General features: G+C 38.7%; 1 pseudogene; it reads right to left on the bottom strand.

Annotated features, from left to right (window-relative positions):
- Nucleotides 1–4,933: 4,933 nt before the first annotated feature.
- Nucleotides 4,934–14,785, bottom strand: LOC111436404 (annotated as a pseudogene).
- Between the last annotated feature and the right edge of the window lie 335 nt (nt 14,786–15,120).

A 15,120-nucleotide genomic window follows, 5' to 3' on the forward strand; every position in this document is an offset into this window, starting at 1 on the left:
GTTTCGGCTTTCCTTCCTTCCTGCCTGTTCCGTCTCATTCATAAGGAGTCTCCCTTCTTTCTCTTTCAAACACAGTAAAGGTGATTGAGCAAAGCAGTGAGACCAAGAGGGATAGGATTACTGGATCATTAATTAATTCTTCTTTCATTCATTTACGACGGTAAAGTTTCATTTTCTTCTCTTCTCCATAAAAGGCTAATGCATCAATCGGAAAGGGGCCAAGCTACGAGACACACAATCACACCGAGGTTACTGTTCAAGAAGGTCAGAGAATATCGGAAAAGGGGAAGAAGTTGTTTGTTTCTCTATTTTCATTCTTCAAGGTGGCAGCTAAGACGACAAAAGGAAGAGACAGACCGGTTACGTTTAAGTATTAGAAATGGATATGTCCATATATCTATCTATATTGAATTGCAGATACAGGATAGAATCATTTTGGATCGGACCAAATACGAGTAGAAGATAGACAAGAAAGAAACTAGGAGGAAAGAAGAACTTTGCCATAGAAGAATCGACGAGGTATTCTAATGACTTTAGTGGCTCCAGCATAATACAAATGAAAGAAAAAGGGGAAGGCCCATGAGATACTAATCTTTAAAAGAGGGTGGCGGTAGCCGCTCCAGACTTACTTAATTAGATTGAGCCTTGGTATGGAAACCTACTACTACACTAAGGGAGAACTTTCCACTTCCGAGAACCCCTGGAATGCAAACTGGGCAATCCTGAGCCAAATCCTTTTTCCAAAAATAAAAAGAAAGGGTAGGTGCACTCCACTCAATGGAAGCTGTTCTAATAAATGGAGTTGACTACGTTGCGTTAGTAAAGAATCTTTCCTTCAAAACTCACTCCGTAAAAGCAGCCATTGTATTACGTACTGAAATCCTTATACTATAATGACAACTGGAATCTCTTACTCTATCATAGTCTGATAGATCAAAGAGCTTATTAATCAGATGCGAATAGAATAAAGATAGAGTCCCACCCATTATGTCAATACCGACAAAACAGCAATGGATAGTTACTCAGTCAGAGGCAAATCCGTCGAGTCGACTTTCAAGTGAGGGTTCAAGTCCATCTCCCTATCGGTCTCATGCCTTCGTCCCTCTCTCTATCGGTCGAGTGCCTTCGTCCCTCTCTCTATCGATGGAGTGCCTTCGTCCCTCTCTCTATCCCTAAAACCCTAAAAAGGCGGGTTCGTTGGCCTCTTTCTTTATTATTTATCCTTTCAGTAGCAATTCACAATTCGTGATCTTTCTCTCTCCTTCATTCGACTTTTGAACAAGCCAGCCTATTTGATTGAGCGGAAATTGTCTTTCTTATCACAAGACTGCTAATGTATATTATCTATCATAGATGGACAAACTCACATCCTTGGGCAAGGAATCCCCGTTATGAAATTGGAATGATTCACTGAATACTGTCTACTGTACTGAAACAGAAAAAGGCTTATCCAAGCAAGCCCTAAAATGCCATTTCGTGGATCTTCAAAAAGAAGAAGAATGGAATACCGGGGCATCTATGAAAAGAAAGATAATGTGTCTGTCAGAAATGGAGGGTATAGCTTAGTTAGTAGAGTAGAGGACTCAAAATATTCTATCCTCGTGTCACCGGTTCCAACCAATTATTGACAATAAGGCTAATGTGTAGGAACAGTATCGCTCAGTTGTTAGAGTAGAGGACAGAAAATCCTCGTCTCACTAGTTGTTCCAATCAGGTTCTTGGCACATCATGAATTTGTATGCGTATCTATTCTACAGATTCATTATTAATCAACTAGATTATGAAACCGCTACATCATTTGGAAATATACCCTTTAACTAACCAATACTCTATCTATTTTTTACTCTATTTATAGATGTGTTAGTCAAATACACAAGTAAAGATAAAAGAGGAGGAAGGAGAGATATAGAAAAAAGGCTGGATATCGATATGTACAAAGGCATTTGCTTGAGTTTCCTCTTCTTTTTTATTTGTTCATACTCTTTCTCTTCCCGTTCCATTAAGACTTTATACGGAAGGGTTCATTCAATTAGTTCGGTTATAAGATCCATCTAGTCTAGGGGAGTGAGTGGAAAGGCGGGAATGGCCAAGATTCATCTTCGATAGAGTACACAAATAGAATTCGATTCTCTTTCTTCATTCATTTCTTCCCCTACGTGACTTTTTAAAGTAAAGCACATCTAAGTGATATGCGACAGATACATAGTTCATAATGTAGAACTCATTTAGTTCATCCTATTAGCTCGACCCAAAATCAGTATCTTCCCCAATAATAATAAGATGAATGAGACAGTAATTACTCTGCTATATCTATAAGAGACCGTCCAAATGTATTTGAATATCATGATTTGGCGTAAGGAAGTGAAGATTCGTTTCGTATTATTTCATGTCTTGTATTTCATCCAAATTGGGGTGGGGGCAATAGAATCCTCCTTACGTAAGGGCATCCTACCCAACTTTCAATAAGATACGCTGGCGCCGTGTATGATTCTCATAAACAATTCCCAACATATCATCAGATTCCGGGAAAATCCGCACTTTGACCCATAAAACAGACCGAATTCTAGGATTGATCCTTGCGGCAAATACTTTGTTTGATGCATACCTCTCTTCCGGTTGATCTATACCAGACCATTCTCGTAAGACACACACTAGCTAACAGTACGCCTGCCAGGTGCTACATCATAAGCACATTGATTGGGAATGTAGAGAATTCTAACCATATACATAGAAAGAAAATGACTGCAATGGAATGCTACTACTCGGGCTTAATTTATAAAGTCTCTCTCTATCTATTTTGTTCCTGAAACCCAAAGATCTATGAACACCAATCCATCTTTGACTAGCCAAGAAGACAAATGGACCCTGCTTCTCCCCCACTTGTATTTTTCTTTGTAAAAGTCTTTCCCATTTACAATGACTTCTTTATGAGGATTCACTCGTTCTTTGTTATTCTGTACATTTGTATACTTCCTAATTAACTAATTCCTTCGTAGGAAGATACTGCACTTGACTTTTTTTTGTATTTGAAAAGAGTTGTTTCAAGAGGAGGGAGAGATGATCTCTGAAGTAGATGCTGGTTGATAGAGTAATCTTTGATTGATCGTAATTTCCAATATGAGTACTTGGGCCAAGATGCAGCAATTTGTGGTTGGTAGTCAAATACGGATTCTCCTCTTCTCTTGCTTGAGACTGAATTCGATCTTGATAGATTGATCAAGAGATTTTCTGACTGAGACGAGGTTTTGGTATTGCAGCTATACTATAACAGCCTTTGGTTTCGGTGGACACCCCGGCAAATACACCCAGGAATTAACTTATCAACTCCACGAACAGTAGTATAAGAATCGGTACTGAACAGCCCTCCTCTAATTATGCTCCCATAGGAAGAACATATATTGGTTCAGGCATTTACTCATAGAATCTGTCTAAAGAAAGAAAGGAGCCATTGTTACCGCACCCGCTAGGAAAATGAAGTCTGCCCAGCTAGGACTAGATCTTGGTACCAGTCCATAACGAGAAAAAAGTAGAATTGTGAACCTACCTATTAATGAAGCGAATTCAATGAAGCAAGAAGAGGTACCATAAAGAAGCGACCATAAACAGGGGTGGGGAGTCAGTCTTGACCAATTTGCAAGATCATTTGAAGTAGTTACTGAAGTTTGGGTTGTTCGATCAAGCAAGTAGAGGGAAACTGTAATTCATAACTGTCTCAATCTTTCATTGTCTAAATCATTCAAAAACTAAGACCAATCCAATGAAAGCTCCTTCCTTTTTTTCGTCATGCATAAACTAAACCGACAATTAGTAGGATAAGCACGAAAATGAAAGCGTCTATAAAGACAAATACCCCTAATGCATCAAAACTCATTGCCCCTAGCCTGGATAAAGAAAAATAAACTGTTTCAACATCACAACAAAACCGAGAGCAATAACGGATTCCAAATCATCACCCATTAGGTGTTCTATTACCGATTCATAACTCGAAACTTTCTCTGGCCTAAGATAAGAGGGGCTAAAACTCCAGTAAAGAAGAAATGCTGGAATAAGACTTTCTATTATTAGAAATACCTAAAAAATCTCATATTTGGAAAGAAAGCAGAAACATGAAGGGACTCCTCGCAATGGGGAAAATATACCGAATTAGTCGATTCGAATGGAAATTCATGCTTGTTTTACCGAAGCAAACAAACGAAAGGAGGTGATTCGGTACATGGCTCGTTTTAAGATTCATCCACTAGAATCCTATTTCTATAATATCCATTATATCCAGACATACAGAATCCATATCTAATCGCATCAGTATTCTCTAGTAGGAACTTTTAGTGATTGAATAAGAAAAGAGAAGACGACTACTTTAGTTTTGTGTTGTACTAAATAAGGGTGAGGTATACCAAGAGAAAAGCCTATGTTGACAACAATGTTTACAATGAAAGCAAATTCTCAAACTCTAGAGCTTGGCCACAAATCCAATACAGTAAGTCGTTCGGAGATCCATGTGATTTATACTAGGGCATTCGATTTACATTGGGGGGTTAGTTAGGGTGGAGGTTTTCACCGGCTCCAGTTTCATGTCATGATGTTTCAACCACAAATTGACTATAAGGAAGTATTACATCTTGATTTTGTATGGGAAAATAGGCTAATTATTAGCTAGCATATCTCATTGATCTACAAAGATCAGACATTAATGATGAACCAAATCAAGTGGACAGTTACAAAGAATACAAATACAAAGGAAAACCAACCATTTCTTTTTTTTGCATTATTCAAAATATAGGGCTATACGGACTACTCGAGCTGTAGACCTTCTCGGTAAAAGAGATCAAACTAGTTATTCTTCGGAACTCTTTCAAAGACCCAACAAACACGCATTTTGTGCATTGGGCTCTTTCATTAACTGCTAGAAATAATAAGTAAGCCAGTTAGTTAGTCTGTCTACCTGTTCTTGAAAGAAGATGGTTCCATGTGCTCTGATTCATTATTTTGATTCGAATAAGGCTAGGAGAGGAGCACTACCAAAGTCTTTCAAAGAAAGAAGGGTTATCCTGACGTAGGACTGCTTCTAACCTAGATCAACTTAATTAAGTGAAATGGAATCTCTATCGTCGTGCTTTGGCTTAAATAAAGCATCAAATATGAAACTTCATACACACACCTTCAAGTTCTTCATAAGATAGGAATAGGAATAGGACGAAAGAAAGATCATTTAGTTTGGGAGGTACGGATACTAACTCATTATGCCTAGCATTGAATAGACATTCCATCTTATCAATCAAATCAATGATGGATTTGTTTTAGTGCCTAAATGGGGCTGGGGCACTCGATTCGGACCGAACCTTTCTTTTGTCAGGCTACTCTTCTCTTGTTTTCTTCCCTAAAAGTAATGGGGTAAAACATAGATAGGTGGATCAATAAGAGAAACCAACCTTTTTGGATTACATGATGTACTTCTATGAAAACCATTGGTGTGCAGGGAAACGAGGTGCTCTACCAACTGAGCTATAGCCCTTGCGTGATACTTATCTATTTATTCTATCATGTAGATTCTTTCTTTCTTGTTGACAAGATGAATATTCTCTGATTGATCCATTTTGTTTCTTTCTTTGATTGGTATTTCTTATCCATCCATAATAGTAGATTGATAATCTATCGATGTGATAGGGCCCACCCATTTGTTTTTCTTTGTGATGAGAAATGACCTATTTAACTCGGCAGTGGTTAGAGTATTGCTTTCATCCGACGGGCGGCGGGAGTCATTGGTTCAAACAAAGCCAATAGTCGAATAGTAGGTAGAACTTCAGAGGCAACAGAAATAAGTTGTTCGACTTAGTTCTATTGATTTTCTATCTTTTCCATCCCACTCTATCTATATTTCTTTCATTTTGGCATTTCACTTGATTAATTATTTAGACGGATCCACTAGGTACGCCATTGGTAGCCTCTACTCGTGTCCTAGCTTGTCTGAGTGAGAGCTCGCTCCTCAATTTGCCTGTTTGTCTCTTGCCCTGAGTTTTCCTCTTCCTCAAGTTAGCTTCCGCTATTTCAAGAGTTTGCTGAGCTTCTTATGGATCAATCTCACTAGCCTTCTCAGCATCATTTACTAAAAGAGTGACCTGACCCACCCCTCAATCATTATTGCCTATTCTATCTAGCAAAACCACCCAGCAGAGCCATCGTTAACCATCTCTCATTATCTGGAAGGAAGGCGTATTCTCAAATACCTATATCTACACCTGTGGCAATAGGTGCGTGATTTGGTAATACACCAATTTGTCCACTATTCCTAACTCTTCTCATTTCTTTCACTTGCCAATTCGATTCGAAATCAGGACACTCAGATTTAAGGGCATTTCTTCACCTTGCTCTACATTTCTAACCTGAGCAATAGCTTCATCGATGTTACCCACCAAATAAAGGAAATGGCTTGTAAGACCATCTAATTCTCTGGAAAGGATGAATTGAAACCAACCTCCTCTAATTAATTCTTTCTGCTAGGCCAACTCCCCAAGGAACCCATAAAGACTTCCGCTACAAAAGAAAAAAGGGTTGTGATAAGAAAGGCTCCATTTTGCGTGCTCGTGCTATGCCTCTTTGGATAATTCGGCCAACCCAAGGATAGCTCTTTAATGTCCTTCAGTTCTTTGTAACGTTGTAAGGTTCACTCTGCAGTTTCATAATCTTCTTCACCAACCATCTGAGGTTGTAACAGTAGCATAGTTGACCTTGAATCGTCAAGAAAGGATCTACTGCTGGATATGGATAGATACCCCTTTGGCAGCTAATCCTCTTTCTAGTATGTTAGTAGAATCCAAGCAAACAAATGTGTGTGGTGGCAGGAGCTGGATCGCTTAAATCGTCCGTGGGTACATAAACTGCTTGAATAGAAGTTACGGACCCTTCCTTGGTAGAAGAGAAGTCAATCTTTCTTGTAAGGAACCCCTTTCCCTACTAAGAGTCGGGCGATAACCCACAGCCAAGGGCATTCCACCCAGTAACCCAGATACTTCGAATCCTCCTTCAACAAAAGAAAGAGAAGATATTGTCAAGAAATAGAAGCACGTCTTCTTAATTAACATCTCGGAAATAGTCACACACCCCATAGTTAGGGCAGCAGTGAAACCAACTCTCATACGAGCGAGCTCTCGGCCGTTCATTCATCTGACCGTAAACTAACGTCAGCCACTTTTCCCCAATTCCTCATTAATTACTTACTTACTCCAGATTCTTTCATTTCCATGTAAAGTCAAGATCCTTTCCGTCACGAGTACATTCACCTACTCCTCCAAATATAGATACACCTACTACTCCCTCCATGAGCTTTGGCAATGTTGTTGATCCATTCCATAATGAGTACTGTATACACTCCAGCCCAGCCCCTCACAATAGTCTCATTTTTCCTACACGCCGATAAGGGGCTAAAAGATCGATCTACTACTTTCATTCCTCTTTCCAAAATAGATAGATCATTTTGTATCTAACTGGATAAAAGCAGGCAGGGGCAGATCCATGAATAGGAGATGTTGTGCGAGTATCTACAGGACCCAAATTCTCAATAGGCTCTCTCCAAGCACCTTGAAAATTAGGCCCAGAGAAGCAGTGAGCCCAATAGAATAGGTGAATGAGTAAAAGTGGCAACCATTGACCCTTTCTTCATAGGGTTACAAGAAGAGGGAGTAAGTTAAGTAGCTCGAAGAGGAGAGGATTGAATATGCGAGCGAGAATGAAGAGGAAAGGGGACAAGCAAGAGAGAAGAGAGAGAGGAGTGAAATCAGGTTAATCAGTCATAGTCCCAAACAGTAAACAAGAATGAATAAGGAGTAGTTCTCTTTTGCAGTTCAAGAAAGAGTAAATGAATTAGCTAACCTATTTACCGAGTCAAAGAAAAGAGCTACTCAATGAATCTTGAGTTCGTCTTTCCAGGAGAGTCGTCAATTCATTAATTAGCTACTTTACCTCTGAGTAAGTGACAGAAAGGAGAAGATCAAGAAGTCGGAGTTTAGGAAGAAGACGAGAATAGGTGATTGATTGATTGAGTTCAGGAGAAAGAGAAGAAAAAGAAGAAATAGATGAAGGAAGGTGCAAAGCGAACATCCTTTCATTTGTTTACAGGAGAGTACTAGAGCTCAATCAAGGATCAGAGAAAGAAGCCCAGGGGAAGGAGTTACATCTGGTTTCGGTTCAGAAAGGAAATCAAACGCTCGAACATCCTTTCTCTTCGTTTATTGTGAATAAATAGGGAGAGAGAGTAAAGTCAATTCATTAGCAGCTTTACCTCGCGTTCAATCAAGTTCGTTCAGTAGTGATTTCATTTACCTCTATAAAGAATAGTTCAAGAATCAGTCACAATAACAAGAAGAGAAAGATCAGATTTGTTTACTGTTCAAGAATAAATAGGTGATTGGGCAGTAGTTAAGTCTCATTCTTCCTTCGGCTTAGTTTACAGTTCAAGAAAGAATCCATCAATAGGGGTCATCTCGTTCAGTAGTAAAGGAGAAGAATAACAACAAACAATAACAAGAAGAGAAAGATCAGATTTGGTTACAGTGAAAGAATAAGGGAGAGGAAAAGAAAGAGTGTTTGAATCGTTCAACCCTTACAGTGAAAGAAGGAAAACAAGAGTGAAAGGAGCGAAGCCAAGCCACGAGACCGAGTGAAAGAATAAGTAGTTCAGTCTTAGTTTACCAGGACAGAAGGAGAAAAGGAGTTTGACCAGATTCTCATCCAGCCGCTTGACTAACTATTCCGTCTCATTAATCGAGAATTGAGTCTTAGTTTACCGTGAAATTAGGAAAAGGCTAATTCATCTTGTGGTCAGTTGAGTCTTGAGTTCAGTCTTAGTTTACTGTTCAGGGAGAGAGAGTAAAAGAAAGGATCAAGCACAGAGAAGTTCCTCCATAACTTGGTGAAGGAGAAGGAATAAGGATAAGGAGTCTTTCCTGACTGTTCTATCTCATTCTTAGTCTCCCTAATTGCTGAATTTCTTCTTTTTCTGTAAAGGAGTTAAGTCCAATTAATCTCTTTTCTTTTACCCCGACTGGCAAGTGAAGGGAATACGGGTTCCGGTTCAAGGGCAGTAGTTAGTTAAGTCGAGAATGAATCGGAAGGTGAAGGAGCAAAGCCAGCCGTGAGACCTTACGAGAGAGGATTGAATGAATAAGCTATAAATAGAGAGAGGAGTGAACTCGTTCTTGCATCTCTGATTCTTCTTCTTTTCTTACAGTTCAAGAAGGTGATTGAGTTTACCTCGACCAAGAACTTCCTGAGAATAAGGAACACTAACTGATGGTAATAGAATAGAGGAGTTCAGGCAATGGAATTAATTGTTCAACCGAGAGGTGATTGAGCAAATCTTTCTTTCATTTTCAATTCCACTTTACAGTTAAAGAAGGGAGAGGAGCCAAGCTACGAGACACACATTATATATAACCTTGTTTCCAGTTTCGGAATAAATAGGTTCAGGAGATCAGCCCAGTGTTTGAATAGTTCAACCCAAGAATCATCCTCCAGTTTACCCCGTGTTTAAAGGATTCCTTATTCTTTTGTTTCCGGTAAAAAGAATAAATAGTTCAAAACTCGAGGGAAAGAAGAAATAGGAAGAAAAGTCTAATTCATCTTGAATTCAGTCCTCGTTTACAGTTCGGTCAAGAAAAGAGCTACTGATACTTCATTCACGAACCCATTTACCTCGTTCGTTCAGTAGTGATTGAGGTTACCTTGCTCAATAGACAAATAGGGAATATCGTCAAAAGGTGAAGGAGCGAAGCAATGAAACCGATAGGTGAAGGAGCTTTACCTTGTTCAAGAATAGTAAAGGAGAAAGAAGAAGAAATCAAATAGGTGTAGGAGCGAGTGTGACCGAGAGAGGAAGGAGTGAACTCTCATTAAGGATCAAGATCAGAGACAGAGCTAAGCCACTTTACAGTTTACTCTTCAAGAAAGAAGGCGAATGAGTAAGTAGCGAGAGGAGCGAAGCAATAAGACCCTAAAATAGCTTTACCTATTTACCGAGTGAAATGAAAGAAGAAATAGGGAGAGGTGAACAAGGAGTTGAATCTCTTTTCTTTTGTCTTAGTTTTCTATTCAAGAATAAATAGGAGAAAGCAAGCAAGAAGGTGAAGGAGAATTCTTGTTGGTTGGTTGGTTGGTTGAGTTTTTCCTTTCTCTTTGGTTTTTACCGAGTGAAGGAAAAGGGTGTCGGTTCAGTCTAACGAATAAGGAGTCTTTCCTTCTGACTGAATTACTGAGTGAAAGAATAGTCAACCCTCGCGGTCAAGCAAAAAATAGGTTCAAGAATAAATAGGTAGAGGCAATGGAATTGTAGACAGGTGAATGAGAAGGAATCAGGAGTCTTTCCTCCCCCTTCCCTTCGAGAACTGTAAACTCTCTCTCTTGCATTCTCCCTAATAAAAAAGGTAAAGAAAAGAGCTACTTCAACTGAATATTCTTTACAGAGTAAAATCAGTCGAATTAATCTTTTGGCTTTCCCCTTTTACCTAGAACAAAGAATAGTGAAAGAAGCAAACTTATTTACCTTGTCTTTGAACAAAGAAAGAGGAGCCCGAGGGGAAGGAGCGAGGTGCAAGAGAAAGAATACGCTTTACCTTGCTTGCCTTGGTCAATAAGAAATAAATAGGAGAAAAGGAGTTCAGTTCACTTTAATCTTGAGTTGACGTTGAGTCTTTCCTTACAAACTACCTCAGAAATGACCTCTTTAATAGGGAGAGGTTCAGTAGTTATTGAGTTTAGGATAATGGAAAATGAATCTGGAGTAGAGTCTTTCCTTTCTCTTTGGCTTTTACCTTATCGACTGACTATAAATGAACAAGAACTTCAGGCAATAGACGGTCAGGCAATGGAGTTTACAAGCAAGAGAGTCAAGTCAATGCCTCAGCTGCTTTACCTTGGGAATAAATAGATAGGTGCAGGCCAAGTAGTTCAGTTCGTTCACTCTCGTTCTTGGCGAGTCTTGACTTACAGTTCCGGATCAAGAATAAGAAGAGAATAAATAGAGAATAGAAAAGGAGAAGGAAATACAATTGTGAAACTGAGTTGTAGAGGTGACGGTTTGAGGTTTCATCTTGAGTTCAGTCTTGACAATGAAGGCAAAGTAAAAGCAAGAAGGTTCAGGAAAAGGGTTTGTTTCAGTTGAGTAAGTAGGGAGGAGAGGAACAAAGCAATGAGACCGAGTTCAATCAGTCAAAGGTTTAGGAGTGAAGGAGAATGAATCTTCAGTCTTTACTGTTCAAGAATCACTCACAATAATAGAACAGAGAATGCATTAATCGAGAGTGAGTGTTAACAGTCCCATTCTTCTTTCATTTGATGCTCCCCATAACTGTAGTCAAGTTTCATTCTTCTTCTTCTTTCCACTGTCTGAGGTATAGATAGAGAGATAGATAATTCATTTCTTCTCTTGCTTTCTTCCTTTAGACTTACGAGAAGAGAATTACCGAGCTACATCTGGCTTAGGAGGTAAGGAGCAGATACTCCTCTTTTCCTTTATTTAGAGTCTTTACATACAGTCCAATAAATTAACAAGAGAACTGACCGGAATAGTATAATCAAGAAAAGAAGGCGAAGGAACTCCCTTTTAAGAAGGAAGAGTAAAGAACACCAAGCAAGCAAGCTGGTTAGTAGAGTTAGAGCAGACAAAGGGAAGCACTGTTTAGAGTTAGAGCCGAAGGGGAGTGCAGTTGAGGTTATTGATTGAGTCTTATTGAGTTTACAAGAGAGAGAGTCAATTCAATAATTAGAATAGGTGAAGGAGATCTGCAATGAGACCGATAGGTGATGGAGCGAAGCAACGAGACAGACCGCTATGGGAAAGATCAGAGAAAGAATAACTCACAACCATTGACCTGTTGGGTTTTATGTCCTAAAACTCATAGTTTGTAAACAAAAACATATTCTTTTTCAATGAAGTTATAATTGTTGTTTATTCAGTAAAGACTGTTATTGAATAAAGTGAACTTCACGATCATTAATCTAAATACAATAAACTAAGAACACTCTGGCTATAGTATGATTACTTGAACTATATGTAGAGACATAAGAGTGGATCAAGTTCAAGTATATAGTCAAAATGATCTAATAGTATAAGGATAAGGCTGAGTACCTTATTTTGGGAACACTATGGATGCGACCCACTTTTGTATATGATATAAACAATGTGATCACTAAATTGTACATGTGTAGACATGTGAGTGGGGGCGTCCTATGCAATGAGTATTGCATAAGATCGGACCATGAAGAAAACAACTCTCACTTTATAATGTCGTTTACTGTTGAGACTGATTTTCTTTTCATTCGATAACCTAGGTAACTCGGTCTTAATCCTGAGCTAACCATGAACTCTTGTTTATTCGGAATTTTCCTTAGATTTGCATGGGTGAGAGTGACTCTAGTTCGTCGACTCAATAGGCCTCCCATTTCAAGGGTAAGACTGGGTGAATGGCTGGGGACATGGGGTGCAAGATGGAATTCACTCCTACCCACATTTAGGGATAGAAGAGAGGTAGTTCCCTTAAGCACTGACTCCAGATCTTGAACAAGGGGCCCCACCCTCTCATTGGCCTATGAGGGATTCGGTTTACTGGTTGGACCACAAACCAATTGTTCATTAGAGGATCAGTGAGACATAAGGAACAAGAAGTAACTTCAGGGGTAAAACGGTAAATTGATCCAGCTCTAGTTACGAACAACCTGTGAAGGATCGACTTACTAATCATGGTTATATCAAATGGACAGAAATATATCTATAGTGAGGGGAGTGCAACTACTAGGCTATAGTGGAGTGTTCTAGTAGTTAACGAATGTTGGTTAACAAGGTTAATGAGTTTAGCCGGTTAATCTTGGATGGTTGGAGCCCATGATCTATAGGTCCATTAGGTCCCTCTGCTAGCTCATATCGGACTAAACCATAGAACAGTGTGACGAGTGAGTTCGAAGTGTTCGAATTCAAATTAGGGAATATGCGTTACATACATACGATATATTTAACCGCAATTTTGTTTTATTTATGAATTGAACAAAAAGAGAGAATCTGAGATATTTAAATAAGATTTAAATATCTTATTTCTTCAAACTTTAATTTATCAGCAAATACACTTGCAGAACTCAAAGGTACAAGAGTAGTTTTTCTACCATCTTTTACAAAAGAATATCAATTCAAATAGCCATCATACATAACTCTCCTGTCAAATTGTCATGGTCGGCCAAGCAATATGTCTCTAGCATGCATTGGTAAAACATCATAAAAAACTTCATCTTTATATTTTTCTAAAGTAAAAGATATTAAAGCTTGAGAAGTTACCTTCATTGTTCCACTGTCATTGAGCCATTGAAGCTTGTAAGGTTTAGGATGGTGTTGGGTTGGAATTAGCAACCTTTTGATCAGCATTATACTTACGACATTGGTGCAGCTTCAACTATCAATTACAAGACTACAAGGAGTCCCCTTGACTAAACACCTTGTGTGAAATAGGTTGTCTCTTTGATCATCAACATCATTCTCTGTAACTTGAGTTTTAAGAAGTCTTCTGGTTACAAGTACCAAATGACTCCTATCTTCTAGTTCCTCCTCATTCTCCTAGATTTCCTCTTCAACTAGCTCATCATGGTCACTTTCCTCACTATCTGTGACAACTTGTCCATTCTTGATGATCATGACTTTCTTGTTAGGACAATCATAACTAAGATGACCAATTCCTTGACATTTCCAACATTTGATGTCTCTATTTCTTTCTCGAATCTCCTTATATTCCTCCGCTTTCTCTTTAACCTTGGAGGTCTCAGTTTTGTTCTTTTTGTCAAGTTCATACTTGCCTCCAACTTTGAAATCTATCTTTTCAATAGTTGCATTCTTTTTCCAAGTGTTGAAAGTAGTAGACTTTGAAATACCATACCTCTTGGAGTTCTCCTTCTCCCAAGCTAGTTGCCCTTCGATTTTGACAGCAAGGTGTAACAATTCTTGCATATCAAAGTGCGCTTGCCTATCCACTTGATGAGCAAGTTGTCGGTTTAACCCACCAAGAAATCTAGCCATTGTATCTTCCTCATCTTCGTCAATACATGCTTTATTCATAAGGGTCTCCATTTCTTTGTAATATTCTTCAACACTTTTGGATCCCTGTTGTAAAGTATAGAGTTTTTTCTTGAGTACTCGAGAATGATGCTTAGGAATGTACCTTTTTCTCATTAATGTCTTCAATTTCTCCCACGTTTCAACTGGTTCTTCATAATTTCTTCTCCACTCTCATTTCAAAGATGTCCACCGTATAATGGCGTAATCACAAAATTCAGCCACAACAAGCTTCAACTTTCTTTCTTCACTGAAATTGTTGCAATCGAAGACATGCTTAATTTTGCTCTCATATTGCAAATACTCCTCTAGATCAGATCTCTCATAGAAAGTTGGAATTTTTAGCTTTACTCCCCCGACTCCTTTTTCTTTTTCTCTCTCATACTAGTACTCCCTCTCAATTCTTTTTGGTGCTAAAATTTCTCTACCCTTTCTTCTGACTCTTCCTCTCCCTCGATCGACATCTCTCCCTCCCCTAGGACTATGTCCCCCTAAAAGGGTGACATTGTCATCTTCTTCATTTTCAACTCTTTCATCCAAGAGTACTTCCCTCCCTTGAAGATTACCTAAGGCTATTTCAATTCTCTCCATCCGGTCTGTCAATGTACTAATAACTTGATTCAAACGAGTAATTGTTCCGACCTGTGCTTCTCTCCACCTAGCTTCATTGATCTCCCCTCCATTGCCTCCGTCTTGGTTCATGATTGTACAAACAGTAGTGAAATATGTTTAGGACCTCCACACTCAACTCACTGATTTTACACTCAGGGACACTCGTGTTTATACACACAAAGGTAGAAAGTTTGGGGAAGTGACTAAATTATGATCAAGGTAGGCTAATATATCGGTAAAGCAATTCTGATAATAGCAAGCTATTCAAGGAAATCAAGATAAGTTAATTATGAAATAACAACAAAATAAAACAAGACATGAACAAAAAAACAAATAAGGGACACAAAGATATTTTTGGATATAATTGCACACTGAAAAAAAAATCAAAAAGAAAGAACGTGAAGATTTTAAGAACGATCTAACTC

This window comes from Cucurbita moschata, unplaced genomic scaffold, assembly GCF_002738365.1.
Source record: "Cucurbita moschata cultivar Rifu unplaced genomic scaffold, Cmos_1.0 Cmo_Scf00054, whole genome shotgun sequence".
Classification (NCBI taxonomy): domain Eukaryota; kingdom Viridiplantae; phylum Streptophyta; class Magnoliopsida; order Cucurbitales; family Cucurbitaceae; genus Cucurbita; species Cucurbita moschata.